General features: G+C 46.7%; 1 protein-coding gene across 1 annotated transcript in view; it reads left to right on the top strand.

Annotated features, from left to right (window-relative positions):
* The window catches only part of fam184ab (family with sequence similarity 184 member Ab), a gene marked incomplete at both ends in the record, with an annotated part of 541,527 nt that overhangs the window by 448,400 nt on the left and 68,484 nt on the right, over positions 1-24,643 (top strand). The gene's annotated exons all lie outside the window — the stretch shown is intronic.

Genomic DNA, 24,643 nt, shown 5'->3' with positions numbered 1-24,643 from the left:
TCACCGGGAGTTCCACTTTCCCCATTGTCGTTATGGAAACCAGACAAGACAGTGTCTCCAGTCTAACATTGATGCTGAGTTTTGAATGTTTACGTTATGTAGTCCGTAGCTTCAAACAATACTTGAAACATGTCATCTATGTAGAGAAACAAAGCGTTTCTGCCTTGACAAACAGTTTGACAGTGGGGAATGAATGAATGAACACAACAGTACATACATTTAGTAAAAAGAACAGACAATATATCAATCACGAGGATTTAAAAAAAAAAGCCTGAAGGCTTATTTCCATTGTGGTCCTCACATAAAACATAATGGTAAAGACGATATAATAATATCTAATAATAATATAATATATATATATATATATAATATAATAATATATAATAATATCCATAAATAATAAACATAAAACACCACAGTACTTTCCGGGACTTTGCACAACTGCAAACAGATCTACTTTGCAGGTCTTTGTGGCACTTTGTGGGCAGATATGTCTCTGTGTGAGACCATTAACACGGAGTCGTCTGCGTACAGAAACAGGTTACAGGAAACAGCAGCATTAACATCATTAATAAACAGTAAAAAGAACGAAGGCCCGAGGATGCTTCCTTGAGGCATCCCCCATCTCATGACTCTTTCATTAGACAGTGTCCCATTTACATCCACCATTACATCACCATTACATCCACCATTTGAGTACGATTTCCAAAATATTAAGTCACCCACTTGAGTGATCCATCATTAAAACCCATAGCTCTTAACTTGTTGATCAATATGCAATGATCCACCGTGTCAAAAGCTTTCTGTAAATCAAGCATGACCAGGCTGCAAAACTTACCACTATCTACTTCTTTCCTAATCAAATCGGTTATATATACCAGACAGGTTTCCGTACAGTGAGCTTTTCTAAAACCGGATTGAAACTCAAATAAATGTTGTTGTTTTTTTTAAAAATTCACTGATCTGTTCTTGAATGAGCCTTTCCAATACTTTTGACGGTGCACTTAAAATGGAAACTTGTCTGTAATTGTTCGTGTCAAGTTGGCTCCCTTTTTAAAATAGAGCAATCACCCTTGCTTGTTTTAAATCATTTGGGACTGTCGCTGTGTTTATTATATGTGTAATGAAGGGAGTAATTACTTCAGCCACGTCTTTAAAGGATGGGTTTTCCGTGGGGAATATGAATATATATTAAATCTCACGCCCCTAAGGTTTTCGAATCCGTTGAAATTTTTGAAATTGGATATTCACTGCCAGAGATATCAAGCATCTCTCACATATTTTTTGGGCCAGCCGACGCGTTTCGCGTCATCTGGCCTAAGTCCGCCTTGCGGAAGTCGTGCACCTATGAACTACAACTGTTGTTGGCCATGGTCCCGCCTCTAGAGGTCCTCCACGCCCCTTCAGAGGCCTTGACCAAAACAAAAACGCAGCCATCTTGTCAACCGCCTAGCCTGCTGTAGCTAATATTAGCTTCCCATAGTTCCTTGCAAAGAGACCATTATCTCGGGAACGGAAGCACTAATCGACACGGGACTGGCGGCATTGGAAAGCTCGTCAAATTTTACATCTAGTAGTAGGTGGGTTGAAGTAACGAAATCAACGCTGAGCAATGTACCCGTTTTTACACATTTTTACAGAAAATAGTTACAACATCAGATGCGCGTAACTCCTACGAAAATGCCTTAAAATGCATGAAAAAAATTTTATGAAGACATCTCCCGACATATATACTACCGTTTACATTTGGTGCAATTTGGAGGCAATTGATTTTCGATTTATTTTCGATTTATTTCTTCTTCTCTCCATGTCTTCTCTCCATGTCTTCTTCTTCTTTGAGTTTTATGGCGGTTGGCAAACATATATGTGCATTACCGCCACCTACTGGAGTTTGATATCAGCCAAACGCTTGAGGGGTGGGCATGGAAACGAAGGCCACGCGAGCCCAGTGCATTGTGGGAAATGTAGTATTTCGAGTCCCCGCACCCCCCCCCCCCCCACCACCCCCCCCCCCCCCCCCCACACACAGAGTGGATTTCTGGTGATATCTCAGGCTGTAAACAACCAATTTCAAAAATTTCAACGGATTCTAAAACCTTAGGGGCGTGAGATTTAATATATATTCATATTCCCCACGGAAAACCCGGCCTTTAAGGAACCTGGCTGGAAGGAGGTCTGGGCCTGTGCCTTTAGAAGGGTTAAGATCCTTAATTAATTTAAGTACAGCCGCCTCAGAAACTGAGGAAAAGTCAAAAGAGCCGGGAGTTGGAGTCAAGAGGAGTGGAGTTGGCATGTCAGCGTTTAAACTATCTGCTACTGGTGCGATGCTGTTCAGCAGCATAGCTGCTGGACTCGAGGCTGCTGGTGCTGGTGGTAGCTCAGCTGCTAAGCTATTCGCTCTCGGCGCAGGCCCACTGAGACCCACTGTGGATGTTGGTAAAGTAGTCTGCAAATCTCTCCTCTTGCCTTTGTCTGCCTAGTTACCAGACTGACTTCCGCCAACATTAATAAACCCACTGCATGTGTTATACACGAGATTACCGTGAGTGACTGAATTCAGTCTGAGTGCAACACAAAAACATACATGTCTCTACGTTCTTCTCAAGCACTGCCCGCCCGCGTTTAATTTATTTGTACCCGTGAATGTATAGAAGTAATAAAGCAAATCCTCTGAGTTATTGTCTCTGCTGCACCGTATGCAGTGCACGCACATCAGCAGCTTCTTCTAAACAGTTAGATGTGAGTGCCGTGGTGAGTTTCACTTTCGCCTCGCACTGCATAGCAACATTGTGTCGGATACAACATTGACGATGCAGGCTACTCGAGCTGACCTGATTTGAGAATGGCATGGTAATATAGCCTACATGATTTCTTGAATTAATTGACAACTTGCTAGCTCCACTGGAAATGGGAACATCACAAACAACACAAAATCCACCGCGCCTGTATGGACGCCCAACCAAGCCGGAGGTAACACGGGGGGGCCGGGGGCGCAAACCTGCGACCCTCGTGTTGGTAGAATTTACCGCTACACTACCCGGACGCCCTTGCCTCACCCCTTCCTCCCTGTATAGGTCACCATCTCTCTCCAAACCTTAACTGTGTTGTATACAAGTGGATTCTTTCTGATGTTGGATCTGATTTGGTTTTTATCCCCTGTTAATAAACTAAGAAGATTTCAAGCATAAATTGCACAAGATCTACCCTTCTGTCTCACCACTGTGTGACAGGTGTCGGGTGTCAGAGGGCACACTATCTCATGCCTTCTGGTTCTGTCCTTTACTAATGGGGTTCTGGGCCAAAATATTTGATTGGTAGTCTAAGGCCTACAAAATAACCCTGCAACTGGAGGCGGAAATCGCTATCTTTGGATGCTTGGAGTCTGAACTTCCCTACAGCTTTGCAGCAAAGTCTTCCTCTTCACCTTCTTTTGACGGACATGATGGACATGATCTCTGTTATACAGATGGAGAGACACAGGTCCCTGAGAACCAACTCGCTTAGAAGGTTCTCAACTATCTGGGACCTGTTCTTGGCCTACTTTGATGGGGTAATGACAAGTGACTGAGGTTAGAGGTGACAGATGGCTCGCCCATCTAGTCTTTCATCCCCTTGCGTGGGATCCCACGCGCAATATCTTTTACAAGCACAAGCACCGGCTGGTAGCACTATGTTGTAATGTTCTATGTATTTTTGTTTGTTTGTTTTGTTTTTCTTTTCTTTCCTGTGTCTGAGTTTGTTTTTCTTGTTTGTGTATTATTCTATAAAAACTGAAAATAAAATTACAGGGAAAAAACTAAGAAGATTTGAAGGTGAGCAACACAATTCATCAGACCCTGAACCCCCTAAGATAGCTTTGAGTCCAGTCAGATATAAAACAAAACAATATTTGGGGGAATCCTAACCCCCCCCCCCCCCCCCCCCCCTCTCTATAGGAAGTTCCAGTGTCTTAAAGGGATAGTTCAGTTTGTTTGAAGTGGGGTCCTATGAGGTACTCTCATACAGTCAGTGCACTGGGTAAAGCACTCTGGACGCATCGCCCACCGAGATAGGAGAACTGCACTCCAGCTGTGGCAGGCACAGAGAGCTGTCTGCTGACTGTGATGGGGGCCAAGAGCAAAAACATACAAAACAACAGAAAGAATACATAAAGTGCTTCCATACTGCTCACCTGGCATAATGCAAGTCCCCACAAGCCCTGTGATGCCAAGTTGACTTGAAAATATGTAATTTACACCCTGTTTTTAGCTGAAATCGTCACTGGAGCTAGCAGCTGAAAGTTCAACAACTAGGGTACAACCTTGCTATAGTGACGATTTCAGCTAAAAACAGGGTGTAAATGACATCTTTTCAAGTCAACTTGGCATCTCAGGGCTTGTGGGAGACTTGCATTATGCCAGGTGAGCAGTATGGAAGCACTTTATGTATTCTTTCTGTTGTTTTGTATGTTTTTGCTCTTGGCCCCCATCACACTCAGCAGACAGCTCTCTGTGCCTGTTGCAGCTGGAGTGCAGTTCTCCTATCTCGGTGGGCGATGCGTCCAGAGTGCTTTACCCAGTGCACTGACTGTATGAGAGTACCTCATAGGACCCCACTTCAAACAAACTGAACTATCCCTTTAAAGGTCCCATTCCGTGCAAAAGCTGTTTTTACTTGTAAATGCATATATACTGCTGTCATCCCTCCCTGTAATGAGTGGTCACAAGCTCAGAACTGCCACAGTTGGATTTGTCCCTATCCAGCTTCCCCCTGCAGTCTCCTTCAAGCCACGCCCCCTAACACTCTGTTCCCCAGACGGGGTATTGGGACGTCACGATGGTCCTCAAGCATACTGCGCGCGTCTCTCTCACACAAGTTACCCGCACCATTTTGTCTATAGCCACAAAATTAACACTTCTAGCTGGAGCGACGCCAACTGTACATAATCCAGCAACTGCGGAGGTGCATTCGGTAAGTCTAGGCATTTTGAGATGTCCTCTTTAGCGAGTTAGCGATAGCTCGTTGCTAACGTTAGTTGTGGACACAACCTAGCGTGCTGGTCCACAGACGCTAATCTGATTGGCCGCTGGGAGCCTGGGGCGGGCTCTCCCTCAGCGGCCAATGGGAACTGTTAGTTCTGAATATATTATAGAAACAGACCATTCTTGGGACGCAACGAGATGAGGAAGGGACAACTCCGTCACAACAAACGGGGTTGCTATATTTTTGACAAATTAATCCAGAATCATGTTTTATGGACCAGAGACACATATTTTTAAGAGGTTACAGCTGCACGAATTGGGACCTTTAATTTTTAACTCTTCCTTTGCGATGCCAAATAAACTTACTGAGATCTCTCTGTAAGCCCTTAACCATCTGCCTTGTGATTACAAGGCAATACAGGGATCATTTGCATTGGATGAAGTAAGCGAGGAAGAACATTTATTTTAATTAAATTGACTCTGCTGATCCATGAGATAGGAGGCTCCATCCATCTAGCAAAATATCGCTCTGAATTTTTTCCGAAGCTGGGACAAAGTTTAACTTAAACAGGTATTTCAAGTTGGTAGAGACTGTTATCCCTAGATAGGTAAGTACTGTTGTAGACCATCTAAAGGGGAAGTTTGTAATATTAGGAGGATCATTAGCACTCCCTAGAGGCAGTGCAACTGATTTGTCAAGGTTAACTTTGTATCCTGACTCTCGTCCAAATGATTTGATTATTGATAGAACAGCAGGTATAGATCTTTCTTAAAAAGTAAAACATCATCTGCATACAGTGCTATTTTTAAATTATTCTCCCCAATTTTAATACCCGATATGTCAGGGCTGTTTCAAATCGCCTCTGCAAGTGGTTCAATGCCTGCGGCGAATAATAAAGGAGAAAGGGGATCTCCTTGGCCAGTCGATCTGCCCAACTGAAAAAATGGAGAACGGGTACCATTGACCACCATATATCAATTGAATCCATTCAGTAAACGTTTCCCCCATACCAAATTGTGATGACCTGAGTGTACAATAATGCACGCAGACTTTGCAGACAGTTAACGCTCTTTACTGGGTTACTTCTCAGCAGTTATACAGCTAACATGTAGCCAAACATTACATAGGACATACTATGGTAACACCTGTAGCGCAGGGTTTCCGTTGTCCCGTAATTGCAGGACATTGGCCTTTAAAATTCATCAAAAACCTGTAAATTAAAATCTGCAGGACACCGTGTCCTGTAAATTATCTCCCGAGTCCTGACGCAATTAATTATGGGTTAAACCCCGAGTCACTCAAGAATATTGACCTGTCACTTCACTTTATAGTTTTGTAACACTGTCAAACAGCTCCACACGAGGTGTGGCAAACTAAATTGCTAGTACTGCTCATCTTTAGCTGCTTCTGATTGATCAGTTTAGAGAGGTACATCACGTTTCTCTAAAATGCTATTGACTAATGGGGCAGCTGGACGGGACTGAGTGTTGGGATTTTGACAGTGCAGTAATATAAGGTTTGCTAGCGGCTAACGTTAGTTACTTTACATGGCAATAAAATGCCACTGAATGACCAAATTGATTTAACTTTTAACAATTTCGAGTAACACTGTTTCCATACGGACCCCCAGCGTTGGTTAGTTGTTTATAACGTGACACTGTATTTATTACGTTTATAACATATGTCATGAACGGAATCAATCATGACAAATATGGGAGACGACACACAGGAGTAAATGCCAAAAACATGTATTTATTTGAAACTAATTAAACAAAGTATACCTTACTGTGCAAATGGAGTGTGAGTCATCAGTTAGATCAGTAGTGTAGTGCATGTGTGGATGTGTGAAAGTGTAGTGTATGTGCAAGTGCAATAACTAAAGTCAAAACTAACTCAAAGGAGTAAAGAACCAACAATGTTTCCTGGGCAGGGGAGAGAGAGTGAATGGCCGTGACCAGCCTGCTTAAATACTCCTGAGCCAAATTGGAGTCAGGTGTGCCTCCTCATCTAGGCACACCCCTGCAGGCTGGTCCCCTCCTCCTGCACATGAACAGAGAAGAGAATTAACACCAAACACCAACAGGATGGGTCATCACACCCCCCCCCATAAGATCGGAGACCACGCAGGTACTCCGTAACTTTTAATTTAACTTTACAGTTACCCATCAAGCATACTGATACCTGACCCATCCGTCCAATCACCACCTCTGCAACCTTAATACCTGCAGTAACATTTTTTAGGAGGGGTGAGTGACAGTAAATTGACACATAGGAACCAACAAATATATACAGTTCAACTGTAAATAGATCAGAGCACTACCCTAGAATGCACGCGAGAGGGCATCAGCCATTACATCTTCATGGCCTTTAATATGCCGAACGTCCAAATGGTATGACTGCAAAAATAACACCCACCTCATCAAACGCTGATTTGGGTTTTGCAAGGAACGTAGAAAGGTAAGGGGAAAGATAGCTATTAACCATAGAGACCAACTCATTCTTTTTTGTCTCATCCAAGTGTCCAAGTACTTTGGGTAAAGCTTTTAATGCTTCAGAGTTGTTCAGGCGTACTTGTAACACAGCCTCATCGGCCGGCCAAACTCCCCCTCCCTTAACCTCCCCCACTGAAGAAAACCCAACCGTGCCTACGCACAATGAAGGCTCAACGCAAGGGACGTCACTGGAGTTTTGAGACGCCGACACCCGAGCACAATATGGCTTCAACAGATTCACATGACACAACCTAGAATTTCCCCTAGGCATCACAATTAAATAGTCCAGGTCCGAGACTTGCTTTTTCACAGTTAGTGGACCAGTAAAGCGCGCCTGAAATGGAGAACCCACTATCGGCATCAAAACCATGACCTGATCTCCAGGACTGAACTGTCTGTGTTTTGCCTTACGATCATCTTGAACTAACTCTGTAATAGAAATTGACTGAAGAGGCACAGGTATTGACAACACTTTTGCACCCGCTTTTTCCTCTTCAGGAGACTCCTCTTTCTTCCTCATAGCGCGAGTTACTGCACACGCCGGAAAAACCTCAGTTACCCCCTGTTTGGTGCTTGTGTAAGACTGTAATGGGACCTGGGTAACCACATTTGGAGATTTAGCGTCAGCCCACACCTTATCCCCAGCCAAATCATTTCCAAGAATTATATCCACCCCTTCCACTGGTAACTCAGGACGCACTCCCACCACCACCTCCCCACTGACCAACCCACAGACAATGCTCATTCTATGTAGGGGTACCGGAATTACCTGCATACCCATACCTCGCATTAAAATGAAATCGCCTGTGTCTGAAATGGAGGAGAATGGAATTAAGTTGTGACGGACATAAGTATGTAATGCACCTGTATCTCTCAAGATGTTAACTTTAACTGCCTTTCCACCAGGCAGTGATACAAAACCCTCTGAAAGGAATGCTGTGTACCCAGCCTTAGGGTCACCCCCAGTGGAACACATGATGTCAGAAACACCTTCCATGTTAACCATTAGCTGCGGTGAGGGAACTGCAGGTGCAGCCAACGCGGACGGTTTGATTTGTGCACCATTCTTCTCTTTAGCTTTAAGAGCAAAACAATCTTTTTTCCAATGTCCACTTTTATGGCAGAAATGACAAACATTAGGGTCATCCTGCTTCCCGGAACCCTGTTCAGACTTGGAAAAACTTGAATCCCCCTGCCCCCAAAACCACTTTCCTGTACGAACTGAACCACCAGACTGAGGCGTATAGTCACCAACTACACCTTTGTGTGTTAAACAGTATTCGTCAGCCAAGATGGCTGCTTCTTGGGGGGTCTTCACTTTCCTCTCAGTAATATATGTAGCAATATTAACTGGCACACAGTTTTTGAATTGTTCCAGAGTAACCAACTCACAAAGCCCCTTAAAGGTTTTAACCTCTGATGCTACGCACCATCTGTTAAACTGGACTAACATATCTCTCCCAAATTCAACATATGTTTGGTGTTCCTCTTTCCTCCTATTCCTAAAACGTTGTCTGTAGGCTTCGGGTACTAACTCGAACGCACGTAACACTGTACCTTTAACAACCTCATATCTTTGACTATCCACCACCGATAAAGAAGCATAGGCCTCCTGGGCCTTACCTGTGAGGACACATTGGAGGAGTAGAGTACGCTCACCATCTGACCAACCCCTGGCGTCTGCCACACGTTCAAACAGGGAAAAGAACAAATCCGGATCTTTTTCTGAAAACTTGGGAAGTAATTGTAGGTTAGAACCAACATTAAACTGCTTTGCTTCATGAACACTCAATTTAAACTTGTCTTGCTCCAGTTCCAACTTTTTCAATTCAGTTCTTTGCTTCATATCTTCAATCTGTTTCTTATGGTCAAGTTTAATTTGAAGCAATTCCTTTTGTTGTTCAAAAGTTAATAGCGCTGAAGAAAAAGAAAAAGTTTTACCAGACCTCGTTTCACTTGGGTTCTCATCCTCCGACGGGACCGCCTCCTCTGATAATACTTCCTTTTCCACCAAACTGTCGATCAGAAGAATTTTTATCCTAAGTTTTGACTGTGTGGCACGGACAGCAATGTTGTAGTGTTCTGCTATCTTTAATAGCTGCTCTTTTTTGCATCTATCCAGCACATCCACAGATGGAGCCTGAATAAAATCTTCAACTAAAGAACTCATTTTTTTTTTTTTTTTCTTAACGAGAAAAAAAAAATTGTGCAAAGGCTTTAACCAAAAGTAGCAGAAGACCCCAGAGCCCAACTCCCCTACCTAACCTGCCTACCAGAATCTGACTGACTGGCTCCACCCTAGACTTCAGTGGCCCTCCCGAGTCCCCCCCTCCAACAAGGGCCTCTCAGTGGTACCACCGCATTCCAGCTTATGTGGAACACAGTCTAACCCAGAAAAAAAAACAGTGAGCCCCATATGGAGACCCACTGTTAAAAAACTATACGGGAGTTGGACCCCAAGGACCAAAGCACTTAAAAACACAAAAAGCCTGCACCGAGAGAGAAGAGGAAAAAAAAAAAGGTTCCTATAATGCTCTCCCCCCCCCCCCCAAACAAAATATCAACTCCTATGTGTGTCCCCCAAACAATTTCTTCCACTTAAGAACAAACAAACAACGCCTAAGTTTATCGAAACAATTGATAGAAAAAACCTAGGAGTAACAACCAAATCTACCAATAAACTAGACTAGAGTGACGAGCCCCCATCTTGTCATGAACGGAATCAATCATGACAAATATGGGAGACGACACACAGGAGTAAATGCCAAAAACATGTATTTATTTGAAACTAATTAAACAAAGTATACCTTACTGTGCAAATGGAGTGTGAGTCATCAGTTAGATCAGTAGTGTAGTGCATGTGTGGATGTGTGAAAGTGTAGTGTATGTGCAAGTGCAATAACTAAAGTCAAAACTAACTCAAAGGAGTAAAGAACCAACAATGTTTCCTGGGCAGGGGAGAGAGAGTGAATGGCCGTGACCAGCCTGCTTAAATACTCCTGAGCCAAATTGGAGTCAGGTGTGCCTCCTCATCTAGGCACACCCCTGCAGGCTGGTCCCCTCCTCCTGCACATGAACAGAGAAGAGAATTAACACCAAACACCAACAGGATGGGTCATCACACATACTCCAACACATCACCCCAACACATCACCCTCCCTGCCGGACGAACTCAACGCATTCTATGCTAGGTTTGACCCCTCTGCCAGGGCGCCCACCCCCCATAGCCAGCAAGTGCTTCGAAAAGCTGGTTATATCACAGATCCGCCCCACACTGCCCCCGGACCACGACCCGCTACAATTTGCATACCGCCCCAACAGGAGCACAGCGGATGCAGTAGCACACGTGCTCCACACCGCCCTCTCCCACCTGGAGGGGAAGGACACCTATGTGAGAATGCTGTTCGTGGACTACAGCTCAGCATTCAACACCATAGTACCCTCCAGGCTGGTAAGCAAGCTCAAGGATCTGGGACTAAACACAGCAATGTGTGACTGGATCCTGGACTTCCTGACAGACCGCCATCAGGTGGTGAGAGTGGGCAACCTCACCTCCTCCCCACTGACCATCAGCATAGGAGCGCCCCAGGGGTGCGTCTCCAGCCCCTTCTGGTACGACCTCTACACCCACGACTGTGTGGCGACTCAATCTTCGAACACCATCGTGAAGTTTGCAGACGACACAGCAGTCATGGGGCTGATCTCCAAGAGCGACGAGACGGCCTACAGAGAGGAGGTGGGGGCCCTGGAACAATGGTGCCAGGACAACCACCTCTCTCTGAACTTTATTGATATTTAGCAGACGCCTTTATCCAAAGCAACATACAACCAGGATTACAACACAGTACAGCAAGAAAAATTACATAACAGTTTTTGCGAACAAATGTAAAAACAGCAATTTAAATTAAAATATATTTACAAACAAAAGAGCATAGGACAATAGAGGGTGGAGCTAGAGAGGGTTTACAGGGGGGCAACATGAAGACTGAAAAGATGTGTTTTTAACTGTTTTTTGAAAATGAGTAGTGATTTGGCCGTTCTTATTGAGGAGGGGAGCTTGTTCCACCATTTTGGTGCAAGATGGGGAAAAGACGTGATCGGGAGCTGTTAAAACCACGTGGGGGGGAGGGGCAAGGCGTCCTGAGCTAGTGGAGGGTCGGAGTGCGCGATGAGGGCTCTGGAACTTGACCATAGGTTGTAGGTATGAAGGGGCTGTGAGGTGAACTGATGAGTAGGCCAGAACAAGTGTTTTGAATTTGATCCGTGCAGTGATGGGAAGCCAGTGAAGTTCATGGAAAAGCGGGGTGATGTGGGAGAATTTTGGTAGGTTGAAGACTAGACGGGCTGCAGCATTTTGTATAAGTTGGAGTGGTTGAGTGACAGAAACAGGGAGACCGGCCAGTAAAACATTGCAGTAGTCCAGACGCGACAGAATGAGTGACTGAATGAGGAGTTGAGCTGCTTGTCTGGAGAGGAACGGGCAAATTTTACGAATGTTGTAAAGTGCGAATCTGCAGGACCGGGCTATTGCTGCGATGTGGGAAGTGAAGGACAGTTGGTTATCAAGAGTGACTCCGAGGTTTCTACCTGTTTGTGAGGGGAAGACAGTAGTGTTGTTGAAGGAGATGGAGAGGTCAGTTACAGGACAGTCTTTGGCAGGGAAAAGGAGAAGCTCGGTTTTTGCAATGTTGAGTTTGAGGTGGTGGTTGGACATCCAAGTGCTAATGTCTGTGAGGCAAGCCGAGATCCGTGATTGAATTTGAGTGTCAGAGGGGGGGAAGGAAAGGAACAGTTGGGTGTCGTCGGCATATGAGTGATATGAAAAACCATGGGATGTGATTACGTGGCGGAGTGAAGTCATGTAAAGAAGGAAGAGAAAAGGACCAAAGACAGAACCCTGAGGGACACCCATGGAAAGAGTGCAGGGGGTCGAAAGGGATCCTCTCCAGGAGACCTGATAGGAGCGGTGGGAGAGATAGGAAGAGAACCAAGAGAGTGCAGAGCCAGTGATACCCAGGTCGGAGAGAGTAGTGAGGAGAATTTGGTGGTTGACGGTGTCGAATGCAGCAGATAGGTCGAGAAGAATGAGAACTGAGGAGAGGGAGGCAGCTTTGGCGGAAAGAAGAGACTGAGTGACGGAGAGGAGAGCAGTTTCAGTGGAGCGGGCTGGTTTGAAACCAGATTGGAGAGGATCGGATAGGTTGTTATGAGAGAGATGAATGGAAAGTTGATTTGATACTGCACGTTCGAGTGTTTTGGAAATGAATGACAAGAGAGAGACGGGACGGTAGTTCTGAATGACAGTGGGGTCGAGGGATGGTTTTTTCAGTAGGGGTTTCACCCGTGCAGTCTTAAGTGCAGTCGGAAAGACACCAGAGGATAGAGAGGAATTAATGAGGGAAGTGAGAAAGGGGGAGATGTCAGGGGAGATGGATTGAAGCAGGGAGGAATGGATGGGGTCAAGAGGGCAGGAGGTGGCACGGTTTGATGAGATGAGTTTCAGAACTTCTTCGGAGGAGAGGGGAGAGAAAGAAGAGAGACAGGAAGTAGGGGGTGGAGAGATTTGGTTGATGATGGGAAGGACTGGGGGCGGGAAGGATGAACTGATGTCTTGAATCTTTTTGGTGAAGAAGTTTGAAAAGTCGTCGGCAGAAAGGGAGGAGGAGGGAGGGGGGGACGGGGGGTCGAGGACGGAAGAGAAAATGGAGAACAGTTTGCTGGGGTTGGAGGCAGAAGACTGGATTAGGGAGGTGAAGAAGGAGGTTTTAGCCTGGGAGACAGCAGCAGTGAAATTGGAGAGGATGAGGTGGTAGGCTGTGAGGTCGGTGGGGTTGTGAGATTTGAGCCAGGTTCGTTCAGCTGCTCGGAGTTTGGTGCGGTGAATTCGGAGGGGTTCAGTTAGCCAGGGGGCGGGGGGTGAGGATCGGGCGGGTTTGGTGATGAGGGGGCAGAGGGAGTCGAGGGCAGTGGAGAGAGAGGATAGGAGCAAAGTGGAGGCTATGTCAGTTGAAAGAAGAGAAAATTGCTGGGCTGAGGGGAGGAGGGAGAGGGCCGCAGAGGAAAGGGTCGTCGGTGAAAGGGATCGGAGGTTACGACGGGTGGTGATAGAGTGGGTGGGGGTTGGCTGGGTGGGGGGGCTGGAGATCGGAAGGGAGAAGGAAATGAAATAATGGTCAGATATAGGGAGAGGGGTGACAGTGAGGTTAGTGGTGGAGCAGGAGCGGGTGAAAATGAGGTCAAGTAGGTTTCCAGCTTTGTGAGTAGGGGGGGAGACTGAAAGGGCGAGGTCGAAGGAGGAAAAGAAGTTAAGGAAGTGGGAGGAGTGAAGAGTGGATGTCTGTATGTTGAAATCTCCCATGAGAATCAGTGGTGTGTTATTTTCTGGGAAGAAGGAGAGGAGGGGGTCAAGTTGTTCGAGAAATAGGCCAAGGGGTCCGGGGGGGCGGTAGATGGTGATAATGAAGAGTTTGACAGGTAAGGAGACAGTGACTGCATGGAATTCAAAACTGGAAGTGGAGAAATGAGGGGGAGGTGTAACAGTGTAGGTCCAGTCAGAGCAGATGAGGAGTCCCGTCCCCCCTCCGCGTCCTACGGCTCGGGGGGTGTGGGAGAAAGAAAAGGCAGAGGAGAGAGCTGCGGGGGTGACGGTGTTGCCAGGTATGATCCATGTTTCAGTGAGGGAAAGGAAGTGAAGGGATTGGGAGAGGGCGTGCGCTGAGATTATTTCCGTTTTGTTAACTGCTGACTGGCAGTTCCAGAGCCCTCCTGCAAAATTAAAAACATTACAGGACTGAGGGGGTGTGGGAGTCGGTTTAATGTGAATGTGATTGTTTTTATTTATACCCTTGTTGGAAGGAAAAGTATTGGCATGGTGATATGTAATGACAGGGTGGCGAGGGTAGGATAAAATTGGAATTGAAAGTGCAGCAGGGCTGCCAATGGTGGGAATGCAGGGGGTAGAATTAATGGCGGGGCTTAGGTGGTGTGTAGTGCCAGTGAAATTAACAGAAGTGATAGTGATGAGAGGGAGGGAGGGAGAAGGAGGCGCAGTGAGACTATTTGGCCAGCAGGGGGAGCCAATGCAGTGATGAGAGAGGACAGGAGAGTATAGGGGAAGTTGACCGGAAGTGCAGGGTGGGCAGGCATGAACCGCATTAAGTGGGAGGGGGCTATGGAAAGCAGAGCTGGAATGTTGGGCAGGGTCTAGCTGGGGAAACCGTCAGTGTAGATTAAAAGCAATACAATTGATAAAATTACTGGCTAGCGTTCTTGTTCCTTTCTGATTAGGATGCAGTCCATCATATTTAAAAAGGACCCACTTATTCCAGAAAGTGTCGAAATTACTAATAAAATCAACGCCAGTAGCAGAACTATAGTTTTGCATCCATATGTGCAGATTAAAAGCACGACTAAAATATTCTAAACTCTTGGACATGGGGGGGATGATGCCAGACAAGATACACCTCCTCCCCAGACTTTGGACTGTGGTGGCTAACGAGTCCAGGTCCGCTCGTAGTTTGGCTGATTGTCTGGACATTACGTCATTGGTTCCGGTGTGTATGATCACAGTGTGGACAGATGGATGGACGTCGAGGAGGGCAGGGATGAGTTCTATAAAGTCTGTTGTTTTGCCCCCCGAGAGACAGTATGTTATAGCACCGGGCAGTTTAACGAATCTGATGATTGAATCTCCAACAAGTAAGAGTTCAGGTCGCTCGGGTTCGGGGTAGCAGTAGTAAACAGCAAGCTTGTCTCTGGCAATGAGGCTAGCAGTGTGGCTAGTTGCTAGCACGCTAGTTGCTAATGCGCTAGCTGAGTCCAGGTGAGCTGGCTGATTATTCTCCTGGACTGACGACAGTATGGGAGTGGGCAGGGGCTGGACAATAACAGCAGCAGGCTGAGAAGATGGAGAAGAGGAAGAGTTCGGGGGGTGCGATCGGTCAGACACCTTGTCCGGCTGCTGAGTGGACACACGGGCTCGTTTGCTCTCGGTGGGGGCTGATGGAGGGGAGAGCGAGCCCGTGGGAGAGGAGAGGCTAGCAGCAGCGCGCTTCCTATTGACAGACGGGCGGACAGTGACCGATCCGCGGGCAGGAGGGGGGATCGGTGAGGACACGGTGTGGGGAGACGGAGAGGCCAACGGAGCGAAGAAGTTTGAGAGTGATATTGATTCGTCGGCGATACTGGACGGGTCGTAGAATGGAAGTGGGGGCAACTTTGTGTGCTGTTTATGCTTTTTGCGACCCTTAACGATCGTTGCCCAGGAGGGAGGACCGTCATCGGCATGGCTTGGACCAGGCGCTGGTTCGAGGTGCCATAGCCGGGAGCTGAGTTCCGTCTGTCGCTGGAGAAGGTCTTCGATGAGCCGTTCAATGGACTGCAATTCAGCTTTCAGCCCGGTGATTTCCTGGGTGATCTCCACCGATAAGGCCATCACAGCTGCAACAGATGGACAAGACACAGGCAACAGGGAGAGGAAGAACCACCGGGAGCCGCTCGGGATTTTAGCTGCCGCAGCACCCGCTGCGGTGATGTGATTGAGACCAGCCCCGGGAGGGGAGGCAGAGCGGGGTGTAGTAGAAAACTTACCACGGAGGGCCCAGGAAGGGCCCGCTGCGGTGGATCAGCGCTGGTAAGTTTGTCAAGTTGACTTCCAAGATGAAACGGGTAGTCCTTAAAATGGGTTAGTGGTGGGATCCAATCTTGATCACAGTTAAGATTCACAGTAAAACAGGCTGTTTAGCCAGCTACAAGCTAAAAACAAGGCTAGGTTAGCAGGGCTAGGCGTAGCCTGTCCATTCAGGAGTCGGTGATTTTAAATCAAACTAATCTAAAACCCAGCGAGCCGATCATTAACAAATTAGACCAGTATGACGATAAGGTGCAGCAGTATAGATGGATAAAAAGTGCAGCCTAAAATTCAAGCTTAAAACTGGATAAAAATGTTAAAATTTGACACGGCTTCTGGCGGGCAAACACAAATGCTGACGCATGCGCAAGCCTCCAACGTATCCAAGACCAAGGAGATCATTGTAGACTACAGGAGGGGGCACAGTCATCAACGGCACAGTGGTGGAAAGGGTGGACAGCTTCAAGTACCTGGGAGTCAACATCCACCAGGACCTGACATGGGCCGGCCACACCGCCACTGTTGTCAAAAAGGCGCAACAGCAACTACACAGACTCAGGCGCCAGAAGAAATTTGGGCTAAGGCCAGAAATCCTTAGGGACTTCTACAGAGGCACCATTGAAAGCCTGCTGACTGGCTGCTTCACCACCTGGTACGGGAACTGTACCACCATGGACCGCAGGGCGCTAAGAAGAATGAGGCGCGCGGCCTAGCACGTAACAGGATGTGAGCTGCCAGAACTGCAGGAACTGTATAATCAGCGGTGCCTCAGGAGGTCCCTGAAGATCATCAAAGACACAAACCACCCCCACAACAGCCTGTTCTCCCTGTTACCCTCAGGGAGGAGATACAGGGTCCCAAAAGCACGCACAAATTGCTTGAGGGACAGTTTCTTCCCGCAGGCCACGAGACTCCTTAACATACACAAATAGTGTAGTAGCTGTACTATACCGTACTGTAGCTGCTACCATTATGTATGTCTGTTTAATTGTATGTTTAATTAGGTATATGCTATTTGCACCTGTGCAAACAGAACGTCAACTATGTTTAAGTTTGTCTAAAGTATGCACATGCCATGTGCACCTATGTGCAGTGAATATGCCACTGTCTCTGACTTGTCTTATCACTCTACTGCCTTATTGCTTGTTGTGTCTCTTGTTGTTTTCCTGCACCCATATGCCCCGTTATTTTTTGTACTATGTTGTAAACGGAGTCCACAGCACAAGAATTTCACACGTGATACTTGTACTACGGAGTGACAATAAAAATCTTGAATCTCGAATCTTGAATCTACTCCGGTTTATGATTGAGGGCTGAATACAGCCGTGCTGAGGGGTTGTGGCTATTGCGCAACACACAGGTGAAAACCGTCTATAGCGCATGTGTTTTCCTCTTAACTTAGTCGGTAGCTACCCAAAGCAAGCCAAGTCTACTATTTTCTAGTACTCTTATTAGCCTCACTCATTTGTAATAAGTGTGTTTGTACGGCTAAAGTTTTGCATGCTATCCTATCGTCTGAGAACTGTAGCCTGATGCTAATGTAGAGGCTAGTGTTTTCCGCCTCCTTGTTAACGTAGCTAGAGGCTAGTGTTTTCTGCCTGCTTGCTAATGTCAACACATGGATCTATTATTATCGGAACGCTAGTGTTTTCCCGCCTGGACGAGACAACCAGCTGGACCATCGCCACACCAGATAGCGCAGCGTAGGTTTTTAAGCTCAATAAACACAGATGTAATGTTTCCTGAATTTATACCACTTGTCCTTTATTATGCCTCCGCCGGCGATAGCCAGGCCGGAGGCATTATGGATCCGGGTTGTCCGTCCGTCCGTATGTCCGTCAGTCCGTACGATGTTTGTTAACGCGATATCTGAGGAACGCCTTGACGGAATTTCATCAAATTTGCCTCAAACATCGACTTAGACTCAAGGATGATCTGATTAGATTTTGGTGGTCAAAGGTCAAACCTCAAGGTCACTGTGACCTCTCGAACTCCATTTTCAAGCTTGTTAACGGGATATCTCAGGAATGCCTTGACGGAATTTAATCAAACTTGTCTCAAACATCGACTTGGACTCAAGGATGAACTGATTAGATTTTGGTAGTCAAAGGTCAAAGGTCAATATCACTGTGACCTCTCAAACGCCATTTTCCAGCTTGTTAATGCGATATCTCACGAATGCCTTGACGGAATTTCATCAAATTTGCCTCAAACATCGACTTGGACTCAAGGATGAACTGATTAGATTTTGGTGGTCAGAGGTCAAAGGTCAAGGTCACTGTAACCTCTCGAACGCCATTTTCCAGCTTGTTAACGCAATATCTCACGAATGCCTTGACGGAATTTCATCAAATTTGCCTCAAACATCGACTTGGACTCAAGGATGAACTGATTAGATTTTGGTGGTCAAAGGCCAAGGTCACTGTGACCTCTCGAATACCATTTTCAAGCTTGTTAGCGCAACATCTCAGAAATGTGACCTCACGAATGCCATTCCCAAGTTTGTTAAAGCGATATCTCAAGAACGGCTTGATAGAATTTCTTCTCATTTTTCTCAAACATCGACTTGGACGCAAGGATGAACTGATTCCATTTTGGTTATCAAAGGTCAAGGTCACTGTGACCTCTCGAATGCCATTTTCAAGCTTGTTAACGCGATATCTCAGGAATGTCTTGATGGAATTTCTTCGAATTTGCCTCAAACGTCCACTTGGACTCAAGGATGAACTGATTACATTTTGGTGGTCAAAGTTCAAGGTCACTGTGACCTCACACACCCAATTTCCAAGCTCTGTAAGGCAACATCTCAGGAGCGCCTTGACGGAATTTCTTCCAATTTGCCTCAAATGGCGATTTGGACTCAAGAATGAACTAATGGCGGAGGCATAAGTCCGCGTTGCAGTCGTTCTAGTTTGAAATCTTAAAGGACAAGGTGTCCTGCAGCTGTGAGTGCTAGCAGAAACGCTGCTGTAGCGGTCCGGCAAGAACCAGTATTTATGCAACCAAGGTTCCGGGGTGCAGCACCCCGGCAGCATAATCTCAGTCTGTAACACTTCTCCCCCTTCAGTTTAAAGCATATATGTAGACACCATGACACACACAGACTTAGCATTTCAGACCCAGCTGATAAAATATCACGTTACTACCCGTTTCCAACTCTGCACTTTTTTCCTTTACCAGAATCCATTTCATTACCTTTCAATTTTCATTTCAATACATTTCACTTGTAAACAATACAACTTTGTGCAATACATCCCCCCCCCCTGTTTTTTTAACAGTCTAATAGGTCAGTCTATCTGGAGGCCTATGTTCCCTCTTGGATCTCCTTAGTTCTGGTGTGACGCCCTCAGACCTGGGAGCAGACTGTGCTCTCCCGGGCAGGTTTGGGGCAGGGGCAGGCGAAACCGCCGGTACAGACAGTCCCTCTGCTTGCCCAGATGGCCCATCACTTTGCATGGACAGTCCCTCAGGTGACACCTCCACGTGCTCTGGTGCGACCGGCACCACAACACAGTCCCCAGAGCTGCTCACCCTGTCCTTGTGTGCCACACTCTGTGAAAGTACCATAGCGGACCCACAGGTGATCCTGGTGCCTACGCACCTGCCTGCCATCAGACAGATCTACTACAAAAGACACTGGATCTGCCTGGCGGTGAATGACTCCTGGCAGCCATGGTGAACCACTGGCAAAGTGTTTTACATACACACAGTTCCTTGGCTCAAAAAACCTCTCTTTAGCAACTTGGTCCCGCCTCCCTTTTTGCTCATCCTGTGAACGGATGACCCTTTCCCCGACGTCTGGGTGGAGGAGATCCAGATGAGATTTGGGCCTCCTCCCCATTAGCATCTCCGCTGGGGGCACTCCCGTAGTGGTATGAGGAATGATCCTGTACTGGAACAAAAAACGGGACAGTTTGGTTTCCAGTGAGTGTCCTGACATCTTTTGCAGCCCATCTTTCAGCGTCTCTATGGCTCATTCTGCTAAGCCATTAGAGGCGGGGTGATAAGGAGCAGTGCAGACATGACGGATCCCATTTTTTTCCATAAACTCTTTGAACACCTCTCCCGTGAAAGTGGGCCCATTGTCCGTCACAACCACGTCAGGCAACCCGTATGTGGCAAAGATGCTTCTAAGTGTTTCCGTAGTAAAAGGAGCTGTGATGTTGGGCATGATCTGTGCCCCCAGCCACTTAGAGTGCGAGTCCACCAGCACTAGAAACATCTTACCCATAAATGGCCCAGCAAAATCTAAATGGAGCCTGGACCATGGACAGCCCAGCCACTGCCAAGGGTGAAGTGGAGCCAGTGCTGGCATCTTTTGATTATTTTGACATTGGGAACATGCCTTTACCTTTTCCTCCAAGGCACAGTCCATCCCAGGCCACCACACAAATGACCTGGCGAGGCTCTTCATCCGGGACCCGCCAGGATGCGCCTCATGCAGCTCGTCCATCACCTGTGCACGCCCTGGGGGAGGCACCACCACCCTGGAGCCCCAAAGAAGACAACCGTCATGCACACTTGGCATACGCTTGGCATAGGGCTTGAATTCCTCTTGCTCCACCGTCATAGGCCAGCCCTGCTTCACCCACCTTTTAACCTGTGACAACACTGGGTCTCTCTCAGTCCACATTTGTATCTGTTTGGCTGTCACTGGAGAGTTTGACAGTCTCTCCATCAGAAAAACTGTTTCTGGGGGAAGGTTGGATGATTTTGGTGTATCGGGAGAGGCAGGCGGCATTAGCATTTTCACTGCCCGCCCTGTACTCTATGCGATACTGATAGGCTGACAGGGTTAAAGCCCAGCGCTGTACCCTCGCTGACATGGAGGGAATGCCTTTTGACTTACTAAACAGACTCGTTAGCGGCTTATGGTCTGTGAAAATAGTAAAAGGGCGACCATACAGGTAGTTTCTGAAGTGTTTTACCGCTACCACCACAGCTAGTCCTTTATCTAACTGTGAGTATCTCTTTTCTGCTGGTGTGAGAGTACGTGACGCATAGGCTATCGGCTTCTCCGATCCATCCTCCATCCGGTGCGAAAGAACCGCCCCCACGCCATAAGGGGACGCGTCACAGGCTAGGACGACCTCTTTGTCCGGGTCAAAGTGCACCAGCAGTTGTGATGATTGTAACAGTTCTTGTACCTGCTTAAAGCAGGACTAAACCCCAAAACACTTTTTTTCAGCTTTTAACCAATATATATGACTTTGGGGGTGGTGTGTGAAGAATTATGGTCAAAATTTCCACATTTAAGACCAATCTGTTACCATTGTACCATTTGTATCATTTTCAGCCGCATAAGTGCCCTCTATGGGTTCAACCCTGCTTTTTTTTTGCCCTCAAAACTGCACAAAATGTGGTACAACCTGACGTCATGATGAACCAAAGACTATGGGATTTCAAGATAGTAACTCCCCTACTCCCCCTGTACCCTTTCCTGGCTCCTCACAACTCCAAGCCTATTCCCATGATGTCACAAGCATTTTCCTACCAATATGGCGCTACAATACACACAGCTCATTGGCTGTTTGTGTCACATGAGCTGTTAATCACCTGTTAATTGATTACAATCGCCTATTATTTTCCTACCAAGATGTGATGTAACACAATACTATCAATAAACGCCACTATAGTCATAAAAGGAAGAAAATGGCATTGTGTTGCTGTAAATCATTCCCAACCTTTTTCATACTAAGGAGCCCTAATTTAGTTCCCATTGGGGCAATGGACCCCCATATGATGAGATTGGTCTCTCAGATGCAAATCTGTTTTTTTTTGTTTTTTTTATGTAGCCTAGATATGATTTTGTCCAGAATTCCATATATATTAGGTTGAGAGACAACAGAGAATCCTGGAATCCTCTCAAGGACCACACCGGACCCCACATTGAGAACCACTCAACCACTTCGATTGTGCAGAGAGAAGAGAGAGAGGATGACTCTTCTGTGCCCCTTTTTCACTTATGCACCTGTGACTCCTAAACTGTCTCTGGATAGCAGCAGGCAGCAGCAGCTCGTTACTTGCACCTTGGTTTCTCCCACAATCTGCTCTGCCGTTTCACTCACGTCTCCCCCTTCCCCTCTCTCTCTCTCTCTCTCTCTCTCTGTCAATAGTCACAGCTGTGTCTGTAGGTTCTTCACAATAAAAATTGTCCGGGGTGCTTTGTCAATGAGTTCGCCTTATATGAATCAGCAGAAATGTTTCAAAATGGCTCCAGACTACTGAAAGCGACCAGGTACGGTGGTACGGTGGTGCAGTGGTAAGCGCTGTCGCCTCACAGCTCGAAGGTCCTGGGTTCGATTCCCACCTGGGATGCTGTGGGCGCTGGAGTTGTGACCCCCCCATATCTTCAGTGCCTACTGCCCAGGTGGGCTATCTCATCGAAAGGGCCTTTCTGTGTGGAGTTTGCATGTTATCCCCGTCCCCCCCAGGGGGTTCCTCCGTACATAACCCCCCACTAAAAACATGCAGAAGATCGTCATCCGACCAGTGACGACAACATCTGAAGTTGGTCCAAAGATGGTCCAATGAAGGTCCCCGGGCGCTGGAAAGAAATAGCGACCACTGCTCCTGGCCTGCCCCCTGGAGGAAAGGACAAGCCTGGATGGGTCAAATGCAGAGGACATATTTCACCGGCCACCGTCAGCATGAGTGTGTGTAGTGGCCGCATGCATGTGTTGTAGTGTGTTGGTGTGACAATAAAGACGGGCTGCCGTCTGAAATCATGTTTAAGGATTAAACGCTAGTCTATCAGATGTCAAACAGAAACAAAACAAAAAAAGAGGGAAACTAAACTAAAGCAGCCTACAGCCTAAAATGTATTTTCCTGGTTCACTTTCGACGGGGAGGAGAAAGCAGGTGAAGTGACACTCACCTCCGACGTATAGGCTACTCAGCTGCTGCAGCTGCACTGACGCTCTGCCCCTGTTTGTGACAAGCGGCTTGTCCAGTCGTATGCAGCGGTTCGTGCAAACAGATGCGGGATTCCCTCAATCCTGCGCCCAATTTCAGACACTGATTGTATATTTAGACATGTTTCTGGTGTCCGCGGTGACCCTCCTTAGTAAGATCTGATTGCAACCCTGTTTGCCCGGCACTTGCCCTTTGATGTGCGTCTCAGTCTGTCTCTTATTTTTTTCACTCTCGGAGTAACGTTGATAAGATAAGATAGCCTACTATTAATGTTAAACTGAACATGAGATGCAGTGATATTGTCAAGGTGACAATGCTGTTCTAAACATATCGGCTACTATAATATATTTCCCTGTATCTCATACTGAGATTAGATCGGTTACGGTATTAAGTTTGGACAGACTGGAATGGATTGATATCATCTTCCCGCAGCACTGCATGACGGACAGGTAGGACGATTAATTACAGCTTCTGACTGACAGCGGTGCAAAACTACGGTAACAACTTACTACGGTAACACGTTTTTATTCATCGGTCATTGTGCCTGCCTACATATAACGTTACTCTTATGGGGCTGAGCACAGAGTAGTTTTGCATGCCAGGCGGCGCGGCATGTGGGGAAGGGCGACAGCAGGGAGATTTATCTGGTCTTGCGCTCGAGACAAGAAAAAAGCAGAGGGTGATGTGATGTGTGGGTGATGATGGCGCACTACACCTTTTGACAAGAATCACGAAAAAGGGAGAAACGAAAATTAAAAACTGACTGCATAGAGTTCTAGAGGATAAGTTGGACAAGTTAATAATGTGCAGAAATCTCCCATTGTGATTACATTAGCGCGTGTTGAGAGCGGGGGGTTTGTCCTGACTATTGTGCTGTGCTGTGGCCGGCGATAACCAGGCTCACGTCACCATGCTCTTTTAACGATACTTACATGGGAGTCAATGGCAGTTTCTACTAGTTCGCCACTGAATGACCAAATTAATATAACTTTCAACCATTTTGAGCAACGCTGTTTCCATACAGGCCACCAGCGTTGGCTAGTTTTTGATATTTATAAAGATTTTGTAGCTCTCATATAACTTATTTTTTAGGCGGTGGGCAAACTGTCATGGCGTCGATTTCCGGTAAAAAATTCCTGACCTGAGCACAGCCAAAGAGTATAGTCAGACAAGAGGAGACGTTAATTTCTTGGTTTTTCCCATAGGTTTTTTCAAATCAAGCAGCATGCCGTTCTGCCAGAAATCTGGGGGGTTTAGTCCTGCTTTAAATGCCTCCTTCTGAGCTTGCTGCCACTTCCATAGACTGTCTTTGTGCAGCAGCTGGTAGAGAGGGGCGAGCACAGTGGAAAGGTCCGGTATAAACTTTGCATAGTAGTTCACTAAGCCCAAGAACGACCCGAGCTCCGCTACATTCTCTGGATTTGGAGCCTCCTTTCTCGCCCTCACCTTCTCATTCACTGGGGACAGACCCTGAGCCGAAATGCGGTGGCCCAAGTATGTGACACTTGGACTTTGGAACACGCACTTGCTGCGCTTCAGCCGCAGCCCAGCCTCCGACATCCTCTTCAGCACCTGCTCCAGATTTTTTTAATGCTCCTCTTCCGTCCCCCCAGTGACCAGAATGTCATCTAGGTAAACAGCAACA

Source organism: Poromitra crassiceps, assembly GCF_964638095.1.
Source record: "Poromitra crassiceps genome assembly, chromosome: 9".
NCBI lineage: Eukaryota > Metazoa > Chordata > Actinopteri > Beryciformes > Melamphaidae > Poromitra > Poromitra crassiceps.
Note: the sequence above shows the minus strand (reverse complement) of the source record. Positions and strands in the feature narration are given on the sequence as shown.